The sequence below is a fragment of the Tursiops truncatus genome, chromosome 19 (assembly GCF_011762595.2).
Source record: "Tursiops truncatus isolate mTurTru1 chromosome 19, mTurTru1.mat.Y, whole genome shotgun sequence".
Classification (NCBI taxonomy): domain Eukaryota; kingdom Metazoa; phylum Chordata; class Mammalia; order Artiodactyla; family Delphinidae; genus Tursiops; species Tursiops truncatus.
The window spans coordinates 33,427,514-33,453,855 of record NC_047052.1 but is presented as its reverse complement, the minus strand read 5'-3'; the positions used below and the strand labels follow the sequence as shown (position 1 = coordinate 33,453,855).

Genomic DNA, 26,342 nt, shown 5'->3' with positions numbered 1-26,342 from the left:
CCGGTGAGGCGTTTGCTCTGGCTTGCGTCCCCACTGGGACACTCCCGAAACCTACCCTTTTACGCGAACGGCATGGTAACCATCCCTGCTTGGGGGTGAGATGATGGAGCCTTTCTCAGTGTGGGCTGGAGCTGTTCTCTCTCCTGGTGTATATCTCGGGTCCCCTTCCTCAAAGGCGAAGAATTCGTGTTCTTTCTGAGTCCCAGAGCCAGAGCTGGAAAATGAGAGTTTGGGCCCTTTCACTAGAAGTGGAGCCTTTAAGGTGAGGACCACTGGTGCCCTTGGTGGTTAGGCTGTGCCTGGAATGGCCAGATCTGGACTGGCCTTAGGTTCAGGGCCCTCATTGCTTGCTGAAGCCTCCTCAGACCTGGTCCAGGATGATGGTCAACAGAAGCATGAATGAATGAATGAACGAACGAATGACCAGCAGGACTGCAATGGTCTCAGGGCGTGAGGCTGAGGGCACTTGGCAGGTTGGGGCTTTGGGCTCAGAGATGAGGGCCTCTGGCATTCAATCAATCACCGCTCTCACACGTGGGCAGGTGCCCTCCTAGGAGAGGTGAGCGTGTCCCGCTGTGGACCTGGAGCTATAGGGGCAGATCCCCAGTGTAGTGAGGAAGCCCCACCGGGGTGGCCAGCTGGGTCCGGGGCATGGAGTTGGGTCCACAGGGTGACCTTTGGAGCTGCCTCCCCCAGTGCTGAATGTTTGGGATCCTCAGAGGCTGGGTCTTCTTCCTCAGCCCTCGATGCCCTTGGGCTTTTGAGAGCGGTTGCTCTTGGGCCTTTTATGGAGGAAGGCTGAAAGAGGTGGGGGAGTTCCAATTTCTCAGGCCAGATGGCTTACAAAGCCATGGCATGTCCCTTGTACCGTTTGATCCTGTTAGGAACAGAATGACGAGCACCATTTATGGGTGGGAAAGCTGAAGTGCTTGAAGGTCTTGTAGCAAGTTAGGCCTGGAGTGGGGACTAGGGCCTGGCCTTCTGGTCTTCCCATCCCGTTTTGGCCTGGTTCTGGTGGAGTCTGACTAAGTACCCATTGGGAGCCTGATCCCATCCCAGCAGGCAGTCTTAAGTGAGCGCATTAAATCCCCCTCAAGGGTAGAGCACATTGCCTGCCCACCCACCTGCCCACCTCTCTTCCTCCTGTTCCTCCTGCTTACCAGGAGATGCTCTGGACTTTGCTGCTGACCTCACCTCCTGGGCCCCCTTCCTCTGCAGCTGGGCTCAAAGGGACTGCTAGTGGGGGGATAACGGCTTATGTTGCCTCTGTGGCTAACTCCAGCAAGGGAGCCTCGACTGGCCTGCCCTGGTAGGAGGCAGAAAAGCGAGTTAGGCGTGGTCCCTGCCCCCTGCCAATAGGGGCGACAGAGTGGTTGCACCTTGACCCCAAACACCTCTGTAGAGAGAGGCTCACAGAGCAGGCAGGCCGGTCTGTGCACTAGAAGGATGGGCGGAGGGGTCTTCATTGTGATATCTTTGGGAGAGTTTGTCGATAGGTCATTTTCTTATTTCTTCATGCCTTCTGTATTTTCAAAATTGTCTACAATGAAGAAGAAAAGCAAAACTATTCCGTTTTTTGTTTGTTCTGGAAAATTTTCAAGAGCTGTTCTGCTTCTGAAACTTGGAATTGGGTTTGCAGGTGAGGTCGGTAAACTTCCGAATTTAATAGGGCATCCAAAGGGAAGGTCCCAGGATTTTGAGATATTTCAGCACAAATTAGTCTACAGAATGGCCTGGAGCTCAGGCAGAAGTTGCAAACTTCTTGTTGACAGTGTTGCCTCTCCCACTGCGAGTCTGCTGGTATTTGTGGCTCACGACCAACTGTTGGAGAGCTATCTGATGGGGCCTAGCTGGTGGGTGGGCAAGAGCTAGAGGTGATGGAGGCAAGGTTGGTGGCAGCTTCCAGGCCCTGAGCCACACCCATCTGGGAACCAAAGAGAGTGGTTTTTTAAGCTGATGCTGCCCGGCCTAGGTTGGAATTGGGGGTAGGGACTTTGGCCAGAGAAGAGTGGACAAGTCCACATCCACGTGGGTCCTCCCTGAGGAAGCTGAGTTTGTGGGATCAGCCCGCAGCCTCCTGGTCCTCTTTGCACGCAACACAGGCTGCGTGATGCCCTGGAGTCCTGAGTCCTTGCTGCGAGAGCTCCGCTCCCACCTCCAGCCCTTCCTTTTGCTATTCCTTCTTCCTGTAAACCCTCCTCTCCAGTGCAACTCCGTCATGTGTCTTAGGATGTGCTCAGCCCCCTCTTGGACAACTGACCTCAGGGGTCCCCTTCAGTCTGGTGCTCTGTGGGTCAGGGACATGGCCTGAGGGCCCTTTTGACTTCAGGCTCTGTCCCTGGGGTATTTGCCTTGCTCTGATTTTGGGACATGGGCATTTGTACCTGGACTGTCACTTTAAGAGGGGGAAAAAGCAAGGTAGGAGCTGTGGGCCCCTCCAGCTCTCCAACGCCCAGCTTCTATAGAGGGAGCTAAATGGGGCCCCACAGGGTGGGGTGGTGGGCCTTGGGCCAGGGCCATTGCCAAGTGTGGGGAGCTGGCAGCAGGAGGTCCAGCCAGTGTGTGCACAGGAGGCCACCCCTTCAGTTAATGACCACCTGCTGAGTGAGGTGGCTGTGATCAGCCATCTACCTGTTTGCAGAGGGAACCACTGTTTTCAGTTATTAACAACAAAGGTTACTATTTGCAAGCTTTTATGCTTGGAGGACAAGAACACAGGCTCTGGAGGGAACCTCTTGGGCTTGAGACCAAGCTCAACATTTCCTAGCTGTGTGACTTTGGGCAGGGGCTTCAACCTCTCTGAGCTTCAGTTTCTTATCTATAAAATGGAGACAGAATAAGACTACTTATCTCAAAAGCCAGGAACAGTTCCAGATTAAAAGAGACCAAAGTGACGTGACAACCAAATGCAGTTATGTGAACCTGGGCTGAAAAGAATTACATAAAGGACATTATTAGGACAGCTGATGAAACTGGATATGGACTGTAGATTAAAGTAGTGTGTCAATATTAAATGACCTGATAACTATATTGGTCCTTGTTCTTAAGAAACATGCACTGAAGTATTTAGGGGTAGAGGCTCATGGTATAGGCAAACCACTCTCAAATATTAAAGAGAAACATATGTATAGACAGATAGTAAAGAAAGTGAGACAAAATGGTACAAATAGGCAAATATGAATTAAAGTATAGGAGAGTTCTTTGTAGTTTTCATCTAACTTTACTGAAAGTTTGAAACTGTTTCAAAATACACAGTTCAAAAAAATGCCTATCTAATAGTATGAATGAAATGACATTAACTGATGTTACTTAGAACAGTGCCTCGCACTCCCTGAACATAGCTGTTATTGTTAGTGTTGCTTTTTGTTATCATTAATATGGACAAAGTATACATCTTTGTCTTTGTCTTACTTCATTGTCACAATACCCTGTGTTATTTTTCCACTTTACAGATGACAGTTGAAGCCCAAAGAGGTTAAGTGGTTTGCTCAGGGCCACACAGCAGTGAGTCCAGAGCACTGGTAGGAGAACTGCTTAAAATTTATTTTGGATTCATCGCCAGCATCTGCAACCATGAGATTTTATGTAAAAAAAAACCCAATTTCTTTTTTTTCAGTTATATATATGTAATGTATATATATTGTTATCTATATGTAATTATATATATATAATTTTAAAAAATACATATTTTTCAGATTATTTTCATTATAGATGATTATAAAGTATTGAATATAGTTCCTTGTGCTATGCAGTAAATCCTTGTTGTTTATTTTATGTACAGTAGTGTGTATCTGTTAGCCGCATACCCCTAGTTTATCCACCCCCCCCCACCCCCCCTTTCCTCTTTGGTAACCAGTGAGTTTGTTTTCTACGTCTGTGAGTCTGTTTCTGTAAAAACCCAGATTTCTGATTTCCTTTGATAACTCAGAAGGCTTGCAACACTCGCCACATTCCTTTGTGGCAGCTACTGGCTGAAGCTCTTTACACAGCTTCTCTTTACACAGAGCTTGGGCCTCCAGTTTACCCTAGTCCCCAGCCAGCCAGCTGGCATCTCTGGTTGATGTCCCGTCTGATCTCTGGGGGCTCTGAGTTTGCGCCTCTGGGAGAGTGCCATTGTACGCCTGATCCCAGGGCTCCAGGCCAAGGCTTGGGTTCTTCCCTTCCCTCCTGATGCCCCACCTTGGGTTCTCCCCTCCGCCCACCTGCTCCTCCAGCCAGAGGGTGCAGCATTGCATGTCCTTTGCTCAACCTACACTTGAGCGCCTATCAGCTGTGTGGAGAGGGGCTGGGGGGCCGGATAGGAGGAGGTGCCGGAAGTTTTGTGGCTCCAGCCTGGTGTGTCCTACGACGTTCCTCGTCTTCCCTCGGTCCTGCCCGTGGCCCTAAGCAGTGCGCCTGGCTCTTCAGAAAGGGTACAGGGTGGTTTGCTGATACCCCATGAGGAGGGTGTAGGAGGAGCTCACAGAAGGGCCCCCAGGCTGCAGTCTTCATCTTGGTTTGGTATATGTAGATGGGTGGTTATTTCTTTTCTCTGAGTTTCTGGTTCTTTCTCTGTAAATCGGGGCTATTCCGCCTTCCTGGAGGGTGGTCAGAGGGCTGGAGGGGCTAGCCTGTCAGCCTCGAGCAGCTGGAGATCTGGGGGTGTGGTCGTGGGGATTGTTTCATTCCACGTTCGGCCTCTGATGCCCCTGGTTCCCCACCACGCTGGGTGTAGAGTCAGCAGGTGCCCAAGAGGCAGAGGAATGAGCAAAGGCTGGAAATGAGGGCACCAGTCCACGGGCAGTGGGGGAGGGGAGGCTAGGCAGGTGGTGTTTATGTGGCCTTGTGGGTGTGCCTTACTGTACCCATCTCACACAGGAGGGAACAGGCTCTGTGAGGAGGTGGGAAGAGCTCACTCGGTGGATTTGGTGTCTGACAGATGGGGAAGCTGAGGCTCAGAGAGGCCGTGTGGCCTTGAGAAGTCCCACAGCCAGGCAACTTCTGCCTCCTGGGCCAAGACTGAGCAGCATTCCTGGGGAGGAGGAGAAGGTCAGCTCATTTTTTATTTTCAAATGGCTTGAATTTTGTGTTAATTACCCAAATAATTCACACTTATTACTAAAAAATCATAAAACCTAAGCAGTAAAGTGGGGATGGGCTTCCCTGGTGGCGCAGTGGTTGGGAGTCCGCCTGCCGATGCAGGGGACACGGGTTCGTACCCCGGTCTGGGAAGATCCCACATGCCGCGGAGCGGCTGGGCCCGTGAGCCATGGCCGCTGAGCCTGTGCGTCCGGAGCCTGTGCTCCGCAACGGGAGAGGCCACAACAGTGAGAGGCCCGCGTACTGCAAAAAAAAAAAAAAGTGGGGAGAAAAGCCAGAATCTGTACCCATTAATGTAACCTATTAGTGTATTGGTGTACGTCTTTCCAGACGATTTCTTGTTTTGGGGTTTTTTTTTTTTTTAAGCATGTGACAAGAAAAAAAAAAAGCATTACAACATTTCTTACTGTGTCTGTCCTGCTTGCCCCCAGGCTTTGGGAGTGGAGTTGCTGGAGTTCTCAGACACATATCAGGCCCGCTCCAACATTTGGTATACTAGGAACCCTGGTTGATTTTCTCTGTACCCTATTGCTGGACATTTAGGGTTTTTTCCAGTATTTTTGCAGTTAGCTCACAGCGCTAAGTAGTCCGTAAGTTAAGTCTTCGTACACTGGGGATTATTTTCTGTAGGGTTTGTGGCACTGCAGACTGGATGCAGGTTTGTGGTTGGGCCGTGTCTGCAGGCGTGGAGGTCCTGGGTGCCCCACTCCCCCGGTTAACTGCTTTGCGGTCAGAGGATGCGACGGGGAGGGGCTCCCACCGGAGGGCTTTGCCAGAAAAGGGGTTAAGATGCCGCCGCCCAGGCTGGTACTGGAAGCCTTTAAGCTCCTGTGCGGGAGTTGGGTGGAGGTGGAGGCGAAGGAGAAGGTGGCCGCTGCTCCAGGCTAGTACATGATGGTGGAGCCTGCAGCCCTGCAGCCTCCTGTGCTTCTGCAGAGGGGCCTGGGGGCGTCTCTGCCCTGCTCAGGCTTCAGGCTGAGAGTGCATCCACCCCTCCCAGTCGGGAGCAGGGCTGAGGCTGATTCTGTGTTACTGGCTCTGAGACTCCCTGGGGGCAGGGTGGGGGGCATTCCTCATCTGTAGGAAGGGGCTGAACATGTCGCCTTCACCAAGTGAGACTCAAATGAGACAACAGACGCCAGAGCTCTTACAGTGACAGTGTTTCAACATTCCATTATGGAAAAATTAAACACCCACAAAGGAAGACAGAATAGCATGTCCACCCCCATATACTCAACCCCTAGATGCCACGGTTTCCAGCTCTTGGCTAACCTGGAGTCATCTCTCCTCCCACACACTTCCCTCCTTCAGACCTCATATCACTTCATCTGTAAAAATTGTAGTACAGGCATACGTCGTTTTATTGTGCTTTGCAGGTATCGTGTTTCTTTTTTATTATAAATTGGAGGCTTGTGGCCACCTTGCTCTGTCAGATGATCTTTAGCATTTTTTAGCAATAAAGTCTTTTAAAATTAAGATATGTACATTGTTTAGACATAATGGTATTGCACACTTAACAGACTGCATGCAGTACAGTGTCAACATGACATTTATATGCATTAGGAAACCAAAAAAATTCGTGTGACTCACTTTATTGCAATATTTGCTTTATTGCAGTGATCTGGAACTGAACCTGCAATACCGAGGAACTATTCCTAAAGGAGAAGGAGTAGAAAAACAAAACAAAACAAAAAAACCCCAGAGTATTATTACCACACCTAAAACTTAGCAATATTCTTTAAGATCATAGCTATCCATGCAGTGTATTGTGTTCAAATTTCCAATTGTTTCGTAAATGTCAAAAATATATATATATTATTTTAGTTTTTTAAAATCAGCGTCCAAATGAGGTCTATGTAATGAGATTGGTTGATATATTTCTCAAGTCTTCTTTCATCTGTGTGATTGATATTCATTCACTCTCTCGTGCCATGTTTTTTTTTTGCTTCCTATAATGCTTAATGTGTTTTTTATCCACCGAACCTCCTATAGATTGGTAGTTGTATCTGGAGCCTTGATCTAATCTAGTTTTGACTTTTTTTCCACACAAGAGCACATTGGAAATGGGGTTGCAAACTTCTACTGGGAGGCTCGCATTGTCTGGTTCAATCTCTTTTTGTGATCTTCAGTGGCTTTAAGGTAGTAGTTTTTTTTTTTTTTTTTAATTTCTTTTCTTTATTTTTTTGTCTCCGTCGGATTTTTAGTTGCGGCACGCAGGATGTTTCCATTGCGGCACGGGCTGTTCGTTGTGGCCTGCGGGCTTCTCTCTAGTTGTGGCATGCGGGTTTTCTCTCTCTAGTTGTGGCATGCTGGCTTAGTTGCCCCCCGGCATGTGGAATCTTAGTTCCCTGACCAAGGATCGAACCTGTGTTCCCTGCACTGGAAGGCGGATTCTTTACCACTGCATCACCAGGGAAGTCCCTAAGGTAGTAATATTTTAGATTATCATAAAAACTTTCCATTTTCACTTGGTTACAGGTGGTGCTGAGTTTGGCATTGGGTGGAGACCTTCCAGTCTCAGGCCATTGTTTTTCCTTATTCCTGCTTTTTCTTCATAGTAGTTGCTTTTCCCTGTTATCTTTTAATTACATGGGAGGTATATTTTCATTAGAGAAAACTGGAAAACAGGCATAAACAAGAAAATATGCAATTAAAACTGTGCTAAATTTTATCACCTAGCGATAACTCCTAAGATTTGGAGTATATTTTTCCGGATTTTCCTCTGTGTTAAAAAATATACGTAAATCTGTGATATTGTTGAATGAAAGGTCTGTTTTCACCTCGTGGCACCTCCATAACCTCCTTCCCAGGATCTGTAGGGAGGGTCATGGTTTTCCTCCCTGTCCATCAGTAGTTCACACCAGACGGGGTGTGGGGAAGACAGGCGGCCGCTGGTGTAGCCCAGCTGCCAAGTTTTTCAAAGGAAATAAGGACTTTTGGTTGGCAGGGCAGTTGCTTTCACATCTGTTCTTTTAGGATTCTCTGCAGTTACTCAACACACTGTGACCTGGGCTGCCCCTTTCCTTCTCCAAAGCCCTGTCCCCGAGGCCTGGCAGAGGCTGGGGCCATGGGGGTCATGGGAGCCAGCCCCCTGCCCTCTGGCAGGCTGTACCACCAACATGATGCAGGGTGGTTCATTTTTCCTTGTCTGGCATTCTAACTGAGACAAGCAGCAGCTATTTAGATTTCTGCATAGGAGGGGCAGTGGCTAAGGGAGCTGAGTTTGGTTGCAAAGGTGCTGTTTACTTATTAACGCATGTGTGTTTTGGGAGTGGCTTTGTATCTCACCCCTTAGGACCACCACTGATTAGGAGTGAAGGCCTTTGTTCCATCCTATAACTTGTAACTGGTTGCATGACCTCAGTCGGCCCCTTCTCTGGACTGAAGGAGTGAGCCAGAGCATCTCCATATGTTCCCAGCCTGGGGAAGGAAGGGATCCTAGCACATCCCTGAGTTTGCAGTCGACTGGGAAGAGATGATGGCAGAGGGGCCAGAGGTGAGTCACTGCATTGGAATGCACCCCACCCCCCCAGTGTGAAAAATCATTCTGGGAGAAGGGTGAGTGATGGGACCACAAGGCCGTGCCTGCCTCGGTGAGGCTGTCTCCTTGGGGATCTCCTGGCCCAGAGCGTGGAAGAACTGGGGGCCTGGAGGAGTGGGGCCAGCAGACCTGACACCGGTACTGAGCCAGACTGCCCTGTCCTCCCAGGCGGGGGGAGTGCTGCTGTCTGCACAGGGTGGGTTCTGTGTTTCTGCTTTATGTTCTTGTCAGGAGATTCTGGGTGCAGATCAGTTTGGCAGAGATGTCGTGAAGGCCTCCTAAGTGCCTGGTACTGGGGATGGGTGGGTCTGCTGGAAGAGCAGAGGTGCCCCCCTGTCTCTCCTGATCAGGTCGGGATGCTACAGTGAGAGTGCATCAGTCCAGTCTTGACGGGGACTGGAGGATCTGCTTCCGAGGTGACTCAGTCACATGGATGGCAGGTTGGTGCTGGCTGTGGGCAGGAGGCCTCAGTTCCTCACCACAGGGCTACTTGAGTGTCTCACGACACGTTGGCTAGCTTCTCCCCAGAGGAAGTAATCCAAGAGGCAGCAAGGTGGAAGCCAAAGTATTTTTCATGACTTCAGAAGTCAAACATGTGATTTCTGCAGTATTTTGTTGGTCGCCCAGGTAATGTGGGAGGACACCATACAAGGGCGTGAACACCAGGAGGCAAGGGTCACTGGAGGCTGACTACCACTGTGGCATAGATGAGCCCAGCAGCTTCCAGTTCATATCCTCCCAGCCTAGTGAAATGAGAGCATCTTCTTTTTCCAGTTAGTTCCAACAAAAGTCCCAGAATTCAACATTGTGAGTCCCATGCCCGTTCCTCAATGAACACTGATCAGGAGCCCACCCCTGCAGGGCTGGTTCTCCATAGGAATAGGGAGCTGTTACTAGAAGTGAAAATGGATGCTACAGAAGGAAGGGAACAGTGTATGTCCTCTAAGGAGAGGCCTGTGGCACTGTGGCCCAGCGGAGGTGACGATGGGGCGTTGCTTCCTGAAAGAGGTGGCGTTTGTACTTGTCTTGGCAGGTTGAGTAGCATTTTGACCATTCCTGGTTGCAGAAAGGCTTGAGCCAAGGTATAGCAGGGTGAGGCAGCTGGATCATGGGGTCAAAGGAGATCAGGATGGAAAGACGAATTGGGCCGGGTGTGGAGGCCCGAGAGGAGGAGCCAGGACTTGACTCAGGAGGTACCGTGAAGCCATGGAAGTTCTTTGAACAGGACAGGTGTGCAGTAGAGCCAGGATCTAGGGTTTATTACTTTTTTGTTGTTTGTTTTTTTTTTTGCGGTACGCGGGCCTCTCACTGTTGTGGCCTCTCCCGTTGCGGAGCACAGGCTCCGGACGCGCAGGCTCAGCGGCCATGGCTCACGGGCCCAGCCGCTCCGCGGCATGTGGGATCTTCCCGGACCGGGGCACGAACCCGTGTCCCCTGCATCGGCAGGCGGACTCTCAACCACTGCGCCACCAGGGAAGCCCAGGATCTAGGGTTTAAAACTGAGAGAGCGCCCTCTGTCCAGCCTCCCTTGTCTTCAGCTGTGACTGAGCACTTACTGTGTGCCTTATACACATTTCTCACTAACCCTCACGGCCTCCCAAGGAGCTGGATGATGATGTTGTCCTGACTTTACAGATGGGCTCCTTGAGCGGCCAAGATCGTGTAACTTGGCCAAGGTCACTTGATGGGGACTCTGATTGCAGAGCTCTCAGCCTCTTCATCCCACATTCATGGGACAAGGGACTGGGTTGGGGGTGAATCGCCAGACCTGATTGCTCAGACCCCTCTCTGGGGTGTGGTGACTGTAGTATTGATGGTTTCCGTGCTCACACTCCCTCTCATAAATCTGCCTGGAGTTTGAAACACGCTGGGGTACTGTGGGGTTTCTTCCCAAGGGGAAAGGGATTGACATCTGGGTTTGTCAAATGGGGCCAAACTATGTGCTCAGAGCTCAGTGTTATTTGTCTCTTGGTCGACTGCCAACTGTGTCTGCCTTGTTTTTGCTGCAGTTTTATTCTTTCTTGCCCACTATTTGACAGCCTTGCCACTGTCTACAGCCTATTGCTCCCACGCAGCAGTCAGGGATTGGCTGGGCCATCTCCCGGGCCTGGGGCACCCTCTCTTGGGTCCCCTTCTTCAGGGAGGCCCTGAACCTCCCCCAGGTGGGTGAGGTCTTTCTCCCCTGAGCTCCGGACCACATATCTTGCCTTCACGGACGCTTCTCCCAGATCTTTGTGCCATGTCATGGGTGGTGGGCACGCTGTGTCCAAGTCACGCTTGTGTCCCCAGCCCAGAGGGAGTCCTGCCCACAGGGAGGAGGGCGGGTGCTGCTGAGTGGGACAGGAGAGGGTGGGGCTGTGCTTTGCGCCTGGCACCTTAGCGAACAGAAACCAGTCTTCCCTGCCTGATGCTGAGAAAGCCCGCGGTTGCCCCTCCTTTGGGGAAGTTTCGCTGGCAGGTTTGGGAGCACCGAGTGCCAGGGCTTGGAGACCTCGGGCGACGGCCCCTGCCAAGGAGGGCGTAGTGGGATCTGGATCAGCCTGTCTCCAGGGAAGCCCTTCTTTGCTCCTGGGGAGGGTCATGATGTGAGTGGTTGAGAGAGCCTAGGCCATAGAGTCAGACAGACCTGAGTCTGAATTCTGGCTCTGCCTTTTTTTTTTTTTTAAAGCTGTGTGTGCTTGGGCAAGTGGGTAGCCTGAGTCTCAGTTTTCTCTTCTGTAGAATGGGCACAATAGCGGGACCTCCTCATGAGGCTGTCAGTGTTTAAAGAGTGATCCTGGGTGCGTTAGCCTGTGTGCACAGGTCCCGCCTGCTGGGACCTCGCAGTTGGTATGAGGGGTGAGGTGTCAAGTGCCGGGGGGCTGGGCCTCGGGGTGCAGCAGGTCAGCAGAGAAGAGTCTGCTTCCTCTGAGGAAAGAGCTGGAAGGGAGACCTGGGGAGGGCAGGACGTGCCAGCTGGGAAAATTGGACACCGTTCCCTACTTTGTTACTGAACAGTAGGGTTTACTGTCAGGATAGAAGGTGGAAGATGATCCCAGGTCCCCATGTCTCATGCTCAGAGGGCTCCCTGAGGACCAGGAGGTGCTTTCCCCCTCTGTTTTGGGAGGTCTGTGCGCCCTGCTTCCCAGTCCCTCCTAGTCTCCTGCCTCACCACTGAGCACCCCATGATCCCAGTGGGGAAACTGAGGCTCAGAGCCTTGTGTGAGTGGCGGAGCCAGGATGCGGCTCCCTGCCAGGCCGCTCTTGCTTCTAATTGCTCATTAGGGAGGCGTTTACTCCCTGCCTTCAGAAGCTGTCGCCGGGCTTCTCATGCAGGCTTTTGGTCCTTGTTTTGTTTGTTACTTCTTGAAAATGGTTCCAGCTTAAAGCTTCCAATTTCCATGAAGTCACTGGAGGCAGGAGCCTGGCCTGACAGCTCTGCCCCTCCTGTTGAGGGCTCTGTGTGGCTGGGAGAGCCCCACTGCACACCCGAGAGGCCCTGAGCTGAGGGTTGAACGTGAGGGTTTCTGCTGCTCCCACCGCCAGAGCAGGAAGCTGTGGGTCCCAGATGTGACTCACTCTCATTAGGTGGCTGGTGGAACGAGCCTTCACATGTGTGAGCCTGGACACTGGCCTAGGAGGGGCAGGCGGCGGCCACTTCCACGCTGGCCCTGACCCTGGCCCAGCTGCCGAGGGGCCCTGGAGGAGAGCCAGGTAATGTGGGGAGGGGAGCTGGGGCACCATGTGTCCTAGTGGCCTGGGCCTGAGGGGACCGCTGGGCAGCGCCCCTCCTCCCCAGGCGGGCCTAACCTGGGAGCGGATGGACAGGGTCTGACTGGAGGTAGGGGAGGCTTTGGAGGCTGCTGGGCAGGCGGCAAGGTGGGGGGGCTTCTGGACGAGAAGGAGATGCCTTGTCACCGGCTTTTCCCGGCCTGACCGGAAGGTGCTGTTATGACTGTGGTGGTGTTTATTTGGCTTGGTCCACCTAGACTGCCGTGACTGTCTCTCAGGTGCCCGAGTTTCTTTGCAGGGTTGTAATTTTACATTTACAAGTACACTACTTTTCTCAATGAAAGTAAAAGTTAACTGGGGAAGTGCAACTGAATTTATGTTGTTAGATTGAAAAAGAATAAGCAAAAACCAAACCCTGAAAGTGATGCGTGCCCATGAGGCAAAGAACCGAGATGCCTCAAGAAAATGGAACAGCCTCTCTTTCCCTCCAAGTCCTCCTAGCCCAAGGCCCCGGGACCACCAGTGTGGACCATGGGGAGTGGGTCTTTCTGGATCTTTCTGCCCACTCATCCAGACACACGTGCACAGACACAGGGCGAAGCAGGCATCTCCTGTCCGTGTCATCACATGGGGTTCAGGACAGCTGGCCCTGGGGGCTTCCTTCCTGGCCAGCCCTGAGGGGAGGGGGAGGGGAGGGGGTTGGGAAAGCAGAGGCCTGGGCTGGGCCTCTGGGAGACAGAACCCCGGTCCGCAAGGCCTGGACGGGTGCCTGGAATGGCTCTCTGCCACAGACGTGCAGGTGGACGATGTGAGGGGGTGACCAGACCAGCGTTTCTCGGGGTGGGGACCCTGCTCCTCGGACGGTTTAGCCTGGACGTGGGTGAACATGCTTCACATGTAGGTATTCGTTTTCATACATTTCAGAAAAAAAATTTGGAAATAGGACATTGGATCTGTGACTTCATGCACGTATTTTTGCCTTGGACAAGGCCGAAGAAGACACAGAAATGAAACGGGTAGACTTAAGAGGAAGTATAGTGAGACTGGCTCCACAGGAAGTGCGGGCGTCCAGCGGGGCGCGGAGTCTGGAAGGCCCGTCTGAGCGCCCTCCGTTCTGACCAGGCTGCGGGCGTCCCCGCTCCAGGTGGGCCCTGGGCTCCCTGGAGTTTTCCTGGGGCTCCTGGTGTAGGGGAGGGGACGCTCAGGTTGTGCACATTCTCTGCCCTCAGTGGGGAAGGTGTGAGCTCTGGCGGGGAAGTCGCCAGTGGTCATTCATCGAAAAGAAGTGACTGTTTACTGGCGGCCGTTTTCCCAGGGGTCGGGGGTGAGGGTGGTCTCACGGGGCCTCTTTGCCAGGAGTGGGTCTGGGGAGAGGCAGTCTTCCTATGGGCCCTATGGGGCTGGGGGCTGGCACAGTGAGCCGGGGGTAGGGGGTGGGGAACGGGGCAGGAGTGGGGCTTCCACACAAGCCAGAGGTGCTTCTCAAGAGGAGACAGAGGCCCAACTTGACATCACTTTGGGCATGTGCACCCTCCTTTACAGTTTGTAACTATTGGTCTAACCCATTCCCTGCCTCCCCGCCACCCTGTGTGGTAGTGTCGTCTGTCCCCAGTTGACGGAGGAGAAGCCCAAGGCCAGCAGGGCACCATCTCGTCCTGGGCCACACAGGGAGTCGGTCCCCGGGGGCGTCCACTTGCACACACCACCTCTCACGGAGAGCCGCCGCGTTCGAGGCCTGGGGCTGTGTAGGGACGCTGTGCTTTGGGGAGGCTGGTGGGGGGCAGCACAGCTGAACAGGGGCTCTGGGTGGCTTGGGAGGGCTGGTGCGGGGGAGCCTTCCTGGCGGAGGGTCTTGCCTGTCCCCTATGCGGGGTGGCTGGGCTGAGTCAGGGCTCGCACCCCAGCTGGGCCGTGTGTTCTTGGACCCGTGCTCGAGTCCTGCCTCACCGGGGAGGTGGATGACCCAGCCCTTTGCATTTTCCATGACTTGCCATCCCACCATTACCAGGGGTCATGAAGGGGTGGCCGGTGGCCTGTCCCTCACCTCTCTCCTCCTGTCCTGGGCACATCGCACTGAGCAGAAGGCAGCTTTCCACATCCCATTGCCCAGGCCAAGGGCAGTGACTAACTCGCCCGGGAAAGTTCCAGGGCCCCCTGAGGGAGCAGGCAGAGTGGGTCACACTGGGCACCTGAGTCTGAGTGGCTGATTCTAGCCTTTTGTGGGGTCGGGTCTTAGGGATGAGAGGGAAGCGCTGATGGTGGACCTTTGGGGCGTTTACTGTCTTTAAAAAGGCCTATGTAGAAAGAGCTGGGAGTTAGTTTGGCTCAGTGAATGAGGCCTTGGCGTCTGAACAGTCGCCAGAGGAGCTGGGTCTTCCGGAGGTCGCCGCGTCCAGCCTGTCTCCAGGTAGAGCTGGGTGATGGCCTGGGTTCAGCCGCACTGTGCCTCTTCCCGGCAGCGTGCGAGATGAGCGAGGGGCTGAGCTAGTTTCTTGCATCTATAAAATGGGCTGCTCGTGCTACCCAACGTGCCAGGTAGTTGTAGGATTAAACGAAGGGACGTACGTGGTACGGCTGGCACAGAGAAGCCACTACCCAAGTGGAGGTGTTTGTCGTTACTGCCCCGTCCTGCCTTGGGTGGGAGGGTGGACCTCCCTAGGGAAGGGCGCCTCGGAGGTGAGGATGGGCAGGGCCAGCTGAGGGGTGTCACTGAGAGGCCTCCCTGGTAGCCGGTGGGCCTGGGGGTAATCACTGACTCTCTATTCCTCAGTTTCCTCATCTGTACGATGGCAGTGCCCAGGCAGGTTGCTGGGAAAGTTAAATGCGTGACAAATGCTTCCCAGGCATCTGAGGCCAGCAAGCCGAGGCCTAGAGGTCCCTGGCAGTGGCGAGCCCCCCAGCCTGTGTGTGTGGAATCCTGCCAGCCCCTCCAGGGGTCCTCTAGCTCTGCCCCCACCCTCCCAGCTGAGCCTGCTTGCGGAGTCTCCACTTGCCCACCTGTGGCTCCTGCCAACACCCCCCAAGGAGGGTGGCACGGTGCCCACCTGACGGCCGCTGGCATCTGGCTCAACCTGCCGCTGCCCACGCATTTCACAAGGGGCTGCGTCATGGCTGGGGCATTGCCCAGTCCCGGGCGCAGACCTGCTGGGCTGAAGCACCTCCGTTCCCTGGGCTCCCCTTTCCTCATGCCCACACCCACCCCAAGCCTTCGGAGGAGGACAAGGTGTCGGGATGGGGCGGGGCGTGAGCCCTGGGCAGAGGTGGCCTCAGTCCCTCTTCGGTTGCCCTTCTCGCCGTGATGCCTGGGACGGTCGTTTCTCCCTGCACGTGCTGATCTCTGACGAGTGTATTTCACAGGCGTTTTCTGGGGCACTAAATGCTGTGCTGGGGGATAGACCTGAGCCCACCCTGTTGTGAAGATGGGGTGGGACAGCCCTGGAGAGGAGGCCCGTGGGGTTCCTGGGTTCCTCTTAACACACATGTCAGTGAGTTCCTCCTGTCTGGTGTCACGTTTGAACCCCTTCTCCTGGCTTTTGCCCCCCTCGCCGTGTTGGCGAACCACCCGCCCGCCCCCGATTCTATGTCTCAGGCGCTCTGGGCCCACCCCCAGGCTTGGGCAGCAGGTCGGCTTGCCCCCTCTGCCCTTTGCCATGCATCCCCTCTGCTTAGAGTGCTTCCCCACCTCGAGCCCCCTTTTGCCTCGTGTCACCCCCTCGGGGTCCTCGGGCTCAGGAGAAGACGGGGTGCAAGTGTGTCTGCTCTACTCGGCGGCCTCCCCCTTCCCCCTGGGCTCTGCTGGGGCACCAGGAACACCCTCCTCTTTGTGTCTCTGTCAGCCCACCCGCCTTGAGCTGCAGGAGTTACCCTGCAGCTGCGCCTGAGGAAAAAGAAACAAACTGAGGCCTTTGTTGTGGGTGCCCTGGTCCTCAGGCGTGATCCTGGCCCCCAAGGCCCACCTTCTCTGCTTTCTTCTGAGCTGGGCTGGAGGTGATGGGGTGGATGACCCAGGGGGGACTCGTGCCCACTTGGGGGTGGCAGCGTGGCAGGCCTGGCTTTGGGGCGTCGTGAGGCCCCTGGGGGTGACGCCGTCAGTGGTGCCACTACCCGCCTTCAGGACCCAGAGTACCTGCCGGAGGCCTCTTTGTCTTCCAGGAATCCAGGCCTTCTTGCCCTTGGAAGTGGCTTAGTTCACTACCTCAGGTGCGGCTGAGTTGGGTCGACGGTTCCTGGCGTCACTGGCCGAGCAGGGGGAGGCCCAGGATCCAGGGCTGCGCCTTTCTCTGCACAGATGGGGAGACTGAGGCCCAGAGGGCTCCACAGCCCCGGGGCGAGTGCGCTTTCCTGGTCAGGGCTGTTCGGAGGCACATTTCCCTGGCCTCGCTCAGTGGGGGACGTGGATTTGGGGTGGTCGTCCTCTCCTCCTGACCTCTCTCCTCATCTCTGCAGTAGTCAGGCTGACCCTATCCCTGCGCACCTCCCTGCTGTGTGGGCCAGGGACCTCCCGGGCCCGCCCACCCCTGCTGCCCAAGCCCTACTCCCTGGCCTCTCCTTCGGGCCCCATCCGCCTGGGGGAGGAGGTGCCCTTTGAATAAGTCGTCTGGAGGCGTTGCTTTAATGGGGTCCTGGGCTAATGGGGAAGTGTCCTCTTTTGAAATATTCAGACTCCCTGGAAGGGGTGCCTTAGTGCCAGGCAAGGCCTGGGACAGGGGCTGGCACCCCGGCATCCCTTTGTCAGACCCCGCTTTCTGAGCAGGGGACCAAGAGAAGAGAAGAGCTGCCTTTTGGGGGCTGACAGGAAGTGAGGCTGAGGCCCCTGGGACTCGCAGTGTGTCCCCCAGGTCTTTGTTGTTGAGGTCTGTGTTGTGGGTGCCCTAGTCCTCGGCCGTGTTCCTGCCCCCCAAGGCCCACCTCCTCTCTCTCTGTCTCTCCTGGGCCCGGCTGGAGATGATGGGGTGGGAGTGATGTCAGAGTTTCTCAGGCCCACCCCTCCTGTTTGGAGCCAGTTGGGGTGGACCCACGTAACAGCACTCTCTGTGTGCCAGCCTCTGTGTGAGGCCCTTGGGCATTCGGTACCATCACCAGTCCATTCTACAAATGAGAAAACCGAGGCCCAGAGAGGTTAATTAACGTGCCTCAGGTCACACAGCTCCTCTGATGTGGAGCTGGGGTTCTCGCCTGTTTGGTCTCAGAGCCTGTGCTCACAACCACTAGGCTGCCCGGCCGGAGGCTGGGCCCTCTCCCACCCTGGCGTTTCTTTGCCTCGTGTGGCTTCTTTGGCACGCGTGTCTTCCCTCCCCGCAACATGGGCTCCCAAGGGACCCTGCGTCCATCTTGTTTGCTTCAGCACTTCACCTGGTACCTGGCATGGGCAGGAGCCCAGTGGGCACCTGTTGGATGGTAGCGCGGGAGCCTTAGGCTGGGGCCTGTTTTCCTGTGGTAGAAACAACACAGCAAGGTTGGCCCCCTTCCATGTGCGAAGTTTCTGGATTTGTAAGGAGTGTTTTAGCCACGAGGTCATTTCACTGCCAGAACAGGCCGGGGAGTGGGGGAGTGTTTTCGTCCCCATCGCTCAGGTGAGAAATCGAGGCCTGAGAGGCAGGTGACGTGCCAAAGCTCAAGCGGATGGGACTAGGGACCCCAGGGTTGGGGGCCGGACCCTGCAGTTCAGGGCGGGCTGTATTTGACTCAGTTCGTGAACTTGGGGTTTGAGTGTCCGCTATGTGCCAGGCACCGTTGGGTCCTGAAAGCAGGGCGGCGCGTGGCCAGACATCGGCCTTGGTAGAGGCATCACGTGATTGGGCAGTGACAGGCCAGGGGCCCTGTTCTGTGGTGGGAAGTGCAGGCACTGAGTCAAGGCTGGGCAGCCCTCCTGGAGGAGGTGGCAGCTCAGCCTGGCTCTCAAGGGCCGGTAGGAGTTTGCCAGGCAGAGGGGGTTTGGGGGTGGGGAGGTAGGCAGTGCTTTTAGACTGTCTGAGCCTGGAGACAAAAGGGTGGGGCTTGTTTGGGGAACCGAAATAAGTCAAATCACACAGCCGAGAAGAAGGTCTCAGGAAGCCCTGGAGGAGTTGGTTGGCTGGCGGTGAGCAGGACGGGGCTCGTTGTCTTTGGGGTCGCGGACAGGCGTGGGGAGCCCTGGTGGAAAATCCCAGGGGAGGCTTGGGTTTGCGGGGCATGTGGCTGCCGGAGACTGCGCCTCCATCACGGCGACTTCCTGTGCCCGGCGGAGGCTGGAAGGAAGGGGAGCCCAAGCACAGCCGTGGGGAGGGCTCCCGAGCCCCTGTGTTTGTGGTTCCGGAAGCCGGGCTTTTAGGGGTGCAGGGGAGGTCAGCTGGGGCTGCTTCCCCTGCAGAAGGGCTCTTCCGGGCTCTGGGCTGGGCTTTACCAGGTAGCCCTTCCGCCCCTGTCCCCCATGTGCCCCTTTGACCTCGCACAGTCCCCAGGAAGCCTTGGGGAAGGGGGGTCTTAGCATCTTGGGTTAGGGCCGGGCACTCTTGGTGGCTGGTGTGGCGGGAGTCCGAGGGAGGACCTCTTGGGGAGGCACTGGCTTTGGGAGCCAGACTAGATAGACAGTGATGCCTCACGGGGGCTGGGGAGGCCACGGCCCCAACAGGGCCGGCTGAGCTCTGCGTGGAGGTGCCTCTCCACGTGCCTTTCCCGCTGCCCTCTCTGTGGCTAGCTTCTCTGGTAGTCTCAGTGAGAAGGGACCTCGCACACCCTGGGGGCCTTCCCTGCCCCGGGGGGAATCAGGCCCAGAGAGGGCGAGAGGCGGAGCGGAGCGGGGCCGGACCTTAGGTCTCTGTCCCCCGTGCTGCTTTGCTTATGGCAGGTGGGGAGACTGAGGCAGGGGGCGCTTCGCAGCCCTGCGCGGGAGAGGCAGGAAGTACGACAGGAGGGTCTTTCCTGGTTGGTATTCAGTGCCTTTTCCCACTTTCTCTTCCCCAGGGCAGATTGCTTCCCCAGTTGAAAACTGCCCTAGGGCAGGGCCTCCTCCAGTCTTCCCCGAATGCTACCCTGAAGGCCAAGGTCAGGGCTGGTCCCTGTGCGCCCACGCAGCCCAGCCCAGGGGAAGGTGGAGGCGGGGGAGTCGGGGCCCAGCTTGAGGGAGCTCCCAGGCTCTCAGAAAAGGGGCAGATCGTGGCCTCTGTGGGCCACAGTTGCCCAGGGAGTCTTCTTGGGGGAGGATCCCTGAGCCGAGTCTTGGAGATGCCAAAGTCAGCATTCCCCCAAGAGGATCCCTTAGAGATTTAATGCAAAAAGGGCCTCGTGAGCCAAAAAGACTGGGAAATGCTTAGCTGTGTTCATTAATTCAGCAGCTTGCTTTCCTGCAGGACTTCTCAGAACCTTGAATTTGCTAATATGCACAGGGTATCTTTAGAGAAGGAGGAAGAGAATGGGAAGCCCAGCACTGCCTGTGACCAGAAACTGGCGTGCGTGTGGCTTTTCATGGCCCTGCTGTTGGGCAGGGCACACCTCAGGAAATGCAGACGCAGTGTTAGGGAGGAGTCTGGGCCTTGGAGTGGGCAGCTCTGAGTTTGAATCCCAGCCAGGAGGCTTTGAACGAGGAGCTTAGGATCCCAGAGTTGGTTCCCCTGGCTGGAAACAGAGGGAGAGCACCCCTAACCTGCCCTGGGGGTCTGGATGCAAGGACCTTGCCTCTTCCCTGCAGGTGCTTGGAGGCTGATGGCAGGGGCGCCTCCCGTCGGGTTTCCTGCCCTCTGTCTCCCAGTTGGGTTCAGGGTGTGCAGAGTGTGTCTGGAGGGCCGGGCGTTGTGTTTCCTCTCCTCTCCTCTCCACAACCCTAGAGGCCTTGGGGTGAGGACCCCGTGCTGCCTGGAAGCTCTCTCTGGCTCAGGCCCACCTTCCCGCTTTCCTTGACCCAGTGGACAGCTGCTCCCTTGAGGTCCAGCTAGGCTCTGTGTGGGCGTGTGAGCCCACGCGATGCTGATGCCGCTTGTACCCCAGAAAGCAGTCCCAAGGTGCTGACGCTGCTGTATCCACCCCAGAGGCGAGGCCACTTCCAGGGCAGGGAGGGGGCCGGGGTGCCTTGACCTCGGTGCTGAGGCTCATGACAGAGTGGGCTGAAGGGGAAGGGGCAGGTTCTGGGCCCGCCCACAGCCCTTGAGGCCCTTTCTGCCAACTTGGTAGTACTTGTCGTCTTGACCTGGCGTGTTGTGCCAGGTGCAGCCCCCTCCCCGCCCCCCGCCACCGTGCTCTGCTTGCATCACCTCCACTGAATCCCCTCAAAGCCCTGGGTGGTCTGAACGTTATTCTCCCTTTCTTTCAAATGAGGAAAGTGCGGCTCAAGGAGGATAAGTAACTTTTTCAGGGTCATGCGTCTTAGACCTGATGGACCTGGGGCTCGTTTTCCTTTTCTTCTTCTTTCGTTTATAGGCTCTATTTATTTTTTGTGTGTTCACATACATATTTTATAAATTTTTTTAAAAAGATTATTTATTTATTTTCGGCTGCGGTGGGTCTTTGTTGCTGTGCGCGGACTTTCTCTAGCTGTGGCGAGCGGGGGCTACTTGAGGTGCGCGGGCGTCCCATTGCGGTGGCTTCTCTTGTTGCAGAGCACGGGCTCTAGGCACGCGGGCTCTAGAGCGCAGGCTCAGTAGTTGTGGCCTACAGGCTTAGTTGCTCTGCGGCATGTGGGATCTTCCCGGACCAGGGCTCGAACTCGTGTCCCCTGCATTGGCAGTTGGATTCTTAACCACTGTGCCACCAGGGAAGTCCCCAGATACATATTTATATATGTACACACACACACACACACACACACACCGACAAACATGCCAGGAACACATCTTTCCATGTTAATAAACTTAGAGCGTCACTTCAATGATCAGTCGCTTTATATTGCCCTTTGGGTTTTTCTGTTAGGGTCGTTATTTTTTACTTTATGTATTTATTTAAAAAACCCTTTATTGAGGTATGAGTGACATACAAAAAGCTGTGCATTTTTATTGTATACAACTTCATAAGTGTGGCGATAAGTATACACCCGTGAAACCATCACCACAACCCATGCCATAAACCTGTCCCTCACAGCCTAAATTTTCCTCCCCCCCCTTTTAGTTTATCATTATTATTTTTAAGATAAGAACACATAAAATTTACCGTCTTGAAAAAATTTTTTTTAAATATATTTTTATTTAGTTTTGGTTGCATTGGGTTTTTGTTGCTGCATGCGGGCTTTCTCTAGTTGCGGCGAGCTGGGGCTACTCTTGGTTGCGGTGAGTGGGCTTTTCATCGCAGTGGCTTCTCTTGTTGCAGAGCACAGGCTCTAGGCGCGCAGGCTTCAGTAGTTGTGGCACGTGGGCTTCAGTAGTTGTGGCTCTCAGGCTCTAGCGTGCAGGCTCAGTAGTTGTGGCGCACGGGCTTAGTTGCACTGCAGCATGTGGGATCTTCCCGGACCAGGGAATGAACCCATGTCCCCTGCGTTGGCAGGCGGATTCTCAACCACTGCGCCACCAGGGAAGTCTCTTGAAAAAATTTTAAGTATACAATACAGTGTTGTTAAAGATAGGCACTATGTATATGGTCGATCTTGTTTTTTCTACTGAAAACTTTAAAAAAATTGCATAAGCTACATTATAACAATAGAAATAGAAACTGAAAATGAGGAGGAGTAAGATTCGTTCACTCTGACAAAGCAGCAGTTTTGGTGTTTCTGTGTCCTGGTTCAGTCCTAATCCATTCTAGGCGTGACCTTCGCCATGTGGATTTTTCACAGGATGCCCTTCCACAGTATGGTTCAGGCTGCTGCATCTTTTTGATAGCTGCATTGTATTCCACTGTAAGAATGTGTTATGATTTATCTTCCCCAGACTGATACACATATTGTTTTCAGTGTTTTGCAGTTACAGATAGTGCTGCAATGAATAATTTTGTACATATGTCAAATTTCACACATGTGAAAGTGTTTATAGGATAAATTACTTGATGTAGGTTTGCTAGGTCAAAAGGTGTGTGTGTGTATTAGTGAGTCTGTTAGATAAGATGAAACTGCCTGCCCCAGACGTTGTGCTGAATCACACGCCCGCCAGGGGTGAGTGTGAGTGTCTGTTTCCCCCCTCCCCCCGGCCTAGCCAACACAGATTTATGAAATGCTCTGATCTTTGCCAATTGGGTAGGTAGAAATGGTTTTCCATAGTAGTTTTAATTTGCATTTCTCTTGTTATGGGTGAGGTCAGCTTCTTTCCAAATATTTAAGAGATTTGTATTGTCTTTCTGTGAACTTTCTGTTCATCCTCTTCTCCCATTTTTCTACTGGGTTATTGTTCTTTTTGATTTGTAGGAACTCTTTACATATTAGGGAGATTAGCTCTTTAGGGAGATAAAAATTGCAAATGTCTCCATAATCTCTTGCTCATCTTTTGATTTTGCTTTTGATAGTTTTTACTATGTAGAAAAAGAATTTTTAATTGTAATCGAATGTATCAGTCTTTTCATTGTGGCTTTTAGGTTTTGTGTCAGGTTAGAAAGGACTTACTCACTACAGCATTATATGAGAATTCTTTCATGGTTTCTTGCTCTTTGGAAATCATCCTGGTATAAATTATGCCTCCAGCTTTCTCTCCCTCCTCTGGGCTCTGCTGACTTTTTAAATAGGCAACTTAGCAGTGCAGAAGTTAAGACTTAAACCTAAATCTTTCTTGCTCTTTCCAGGACAGTGGCTACTCTGGGTTAAATCTTCTGTCACCAGCAGAACCACTGTCTGGGTGGGCCATGGGAAGCCCAGTGTTCTGCCATCTTGGGCAGAAGTCGCACCACGTGAGGTCCCTGAAGGCCAGCTAGACTTCCCCTTTCTGTTCTTTGTTATCGAGGGGAAAGGGATCAGGAATGAAACATGGGCATGAAAGTTTTCATTCTAAAGGGGGAGCCTAGTGAAGATAGTGCTTAAAGGAATGAATAACTAATGGTGGAATTTCAGGCAAGAGTTGGGGGAAGATATAGCTGTTCTTTCCAATATGGGAACCTGGTTGTTTAGTTGGTCAGTTAGTAAACATTGTTGCCTGAACACCTCCTGTGTGCAGAGCCATTTGCAGACACCTGGGGGAAGGGGGCACCAAGGTCTCTGCCTTCTGAAAACTTGTGCCTGGAGCTGAGTTTCCTCTTGACACATAGAAGGTGTTAGTGCACATCTGCTGAAGGAGTGAATGCGTGACTCTGTCAAGATGCGTGAATGAATAGATGAACTCTTCTAGGCAATTACTAACCATCATTAGAGTTGGCACAGGAGATGGCAAACTGGATTTATTATCCTTGGCGGCTGGAGCCTTGTGGGGGAGGGGTGACAAGGTATTTGTGTTTTAGAGGAGAGATTGACTAGGGTAATGCCTAATCCAGAGGAAGAGTGGAAGGGAGGATTTCAGGAGCAAAGAACAATTCCCTACCCCACCCCTGGAATGAGCCCTCTGGGGCCAGATGGCAACACGCAGGCTTTTCAGCTTTTCCTCAGTTCTCTTTGTTTTATGATTTAACCTCCGTTCCTAGCCCAGCCCAGAGCTGGGCCTCACAGGTTTGACATAACCATCTCCTTTGGCAGAGGGAAAACCGAGGCCCGGATCAGGTAGGGGTCACAGAACACGTCAGTGGCAGAGCTGGGACTGGAACACAGGTCTCTAGACCCCAAGACTGAGTGACAGCTTGTGGTCCCTAGAGGCTGGGGTAGAGTCAGCCTGGGAGTTCTTGGGGAGCAGGGCTGCCTGGGGGCATATGCTACTGGGGGCTTCGGCTTCTGCTCCTGCCTCGTGGCTTTGCAGACTGTCGCCAGGAGGTGGGGAGATAAAGTGGAGGGTTGTTAGGGGCTCTGCCCCCTGTGCACCTCTGTCTCTCCTGTTTGGACCTCATGGTTGGGCTTCCTCAGCTCTAGGAATTGAGCCGTCCTTCTGGGTGCATTTGCTATTTTGTCCTCACAAACTTGGCCTGTTGGCCGTGGGACCTGTGCCTCGCTCTCCCCCGAACTTGGGTATCAGCACCTCAGTTTACTGATGAGAAAACTGAGGCCCACTCCTATGGCCAAGGGTAGCAGAGCTGGAATTTGAACCCAGGCCTCCTCCCTCCAGGTACAGCTCACCTGAGGAAAGGTGTGATGCAGCAGGTACTTCCGGTTCTGGGGGAGACTGTTTTGTCTGTTTTCATCATCTTCCGCCCTAATGCCTGCCCCCCAGCCCCCTCACCAAAGCTGCCCTGTCTGCTCTCTGCACCTTTCTGCCTGACTCAGGACTCGAGTTGGTTGGCTCATCCATCTGTCACCCCACAAGCCTCTGCCGGGGCCTCGCTGCAGGACACAGACGTAAATCCCACCGCAATTTGGTGAGGCAGGTGCGGGGATGTTTGATAGACGTCTCAGAAGGCCTCCCGAGGGGCGCAGATGTCCAGGAGAGAATGGTGTGGGGAGGGAGGTTAGGCCTCGGCACGAGCTAAGGCTTGGGGAGGCCCTTAGTCCCATGAGGTTTTCTGGGTGCCCCTAGGTGCCAGGCCGGGGCTGGTGGCTCTCCTTCACAGAGCTCTGGATCTCCTGAGGGAGGTGGCATTAACATGAGGCCCTCAGCAAACAGAGTGTCTGCCAGTGACTCAGCCCACCAGGCACTGGGCTGGCCTAGGGGGCAAGACAGTGCTGGTGGGTTCCTGGCTGCAGCAGTACGGTCACCTGGGCAGGGCGTGGGTACAGGGTCCGGCCTGAGGGGCTTGAGTGGGTCCTCTCCTCTCCTCAGGCCTGCCTGCCTGCGCCGCTTCACACCCCGAGGCCCCACTTCCCCTTTCTGGGGCCACCAGGCCCTGTACAGCTCTGGGGCCTGCCAGGGCAGGGCCAGAGGAAGCCAGGCTGGGTTCCTGCCAGTATTGCTTGGGTGAGGAAGTGGGTATCCTGTCTGTGTCTGTGAAAGCTGAGGTGGGCTAGAGCTCCCCCAGGGGTGTGGTAGGGCTGGGGGTGCTGCCAGAGCAGCCAGTTCCGCTGGGGAAGGATTTCCTGAGCACCCCTGAGGGCCCCGTCCTGCAGTCATAATTCGAGGTTCCAGCGCCCTATCTCCAGCAGCTCTTCTAGCTGAGGAACCTGGACCCCGCCTGTCAGTATTTGGCAAGAAGACCCCAGTCCTGTCTTGTTGCAGGGAAGGGAGAAGACGGTGTGTATGGGGTAGTTCAGAGGGCTTCCTGGAGGAAGAGGCCCTCCTGGATCTTGCTGGCTTCGAGGAGGCTCCCTGGCATGGCTGCCTCATCTTGCCCCTGGAAGGCAGAGGGAGGTACCTTGATGGAGTCCACTTTGCCCCCAACCCTCTGTCTGGGGCCTTGAAGGGGGAGGGCAGAAAGGGGCTGACATTTTGAGATGTTATGGGCTCTTTGAATGTCAGCATTGGGAGGGTGACGGGCAGGACCCTGAGTGACCTGTATTCAAATCTCAGCTCTCTTTTACTAGCTTTGTGACCTCAGGCAAGTAACTGAATCTCTCTTTGCCTCAGCTCCCACATCCATAAAACAGACACAGCAGTCTCACCTACAGGGCAGGGGTGCAGATTTAGAGAGACTTCAGTGCTGGGTACACAGCAAGCAGTCAGTAGCTTTTGTGATGGTCTGTCCTGCTCAGTCACAGGCCCTGCGGCTGCGGGGAACTGAGTCCACCAGGATCGCTTGGGGGAAGAGATTGATTCCGCCGGTATCAGTTTCTACCTAAGTACATCCCTCCGCTCCCTAATTCCTCCCGCAGCCTTGGGCCCCCTGCTGCCCTGCTTAGTTTGGGACAGGGTGACAGAGGTATGAGCTGGGGTGGGGATGGTGAAGGGTTCCCCTCGCTGGCCGGCGTCCCTCCAGAGGAGGTCTTAGCCAGGACTGGCTGCGTCTGCAGGGGCCCGCTCTCACCTTTGCACTAACTTCTCCCGACTTGGACTCATCAAGGGGCCACGAGGGCTTTCTGGACACAGCGAACTGGGCAGGAGGCCCAACATGGGCCTTGGGACGCGGTTGCAAGTGCCGGAAGCTCCCCTGGCTTCAGCTGGGAGGGTATTGATTATCC

General features: G+C 54.3%; 1 protein-coding gene across 19 annotated transcripts in view; it reads left to right on the top strand.

The window, feature by feature from the left end:
• ADCY7 (adenylate cyclase 7) overlaps nucleotides 1-26,342 on the top strand; it is a 59,960-nt gene that overhangs the window by 1,594 nt on the left and 32,024 nt on the right. For 2 of the 19 annotated variants that reach the window (XM_073795597.1, XM_073795595.1), the window contains exon 1: nucleotides 4,858-5,028. The exons of 7 other annotated variants lie outside the window; for them this stretch is intronic. The gene's annotated coding sequence lies outside the window, so the exon portion shown is untranslated. Of the gene's footprint in view, nucleotides 1-4,857; nucleotides 5,029-5,299; nucleotides 8,576-10,146; nucleotides 12,314-26,342 lie in introns of those variants that run through there. 10 more of the 19 variants (XM_073795604.1, XM_073795605.1, XM_033845211.2 and 7 more) reach the window with 8 other exon arrangements.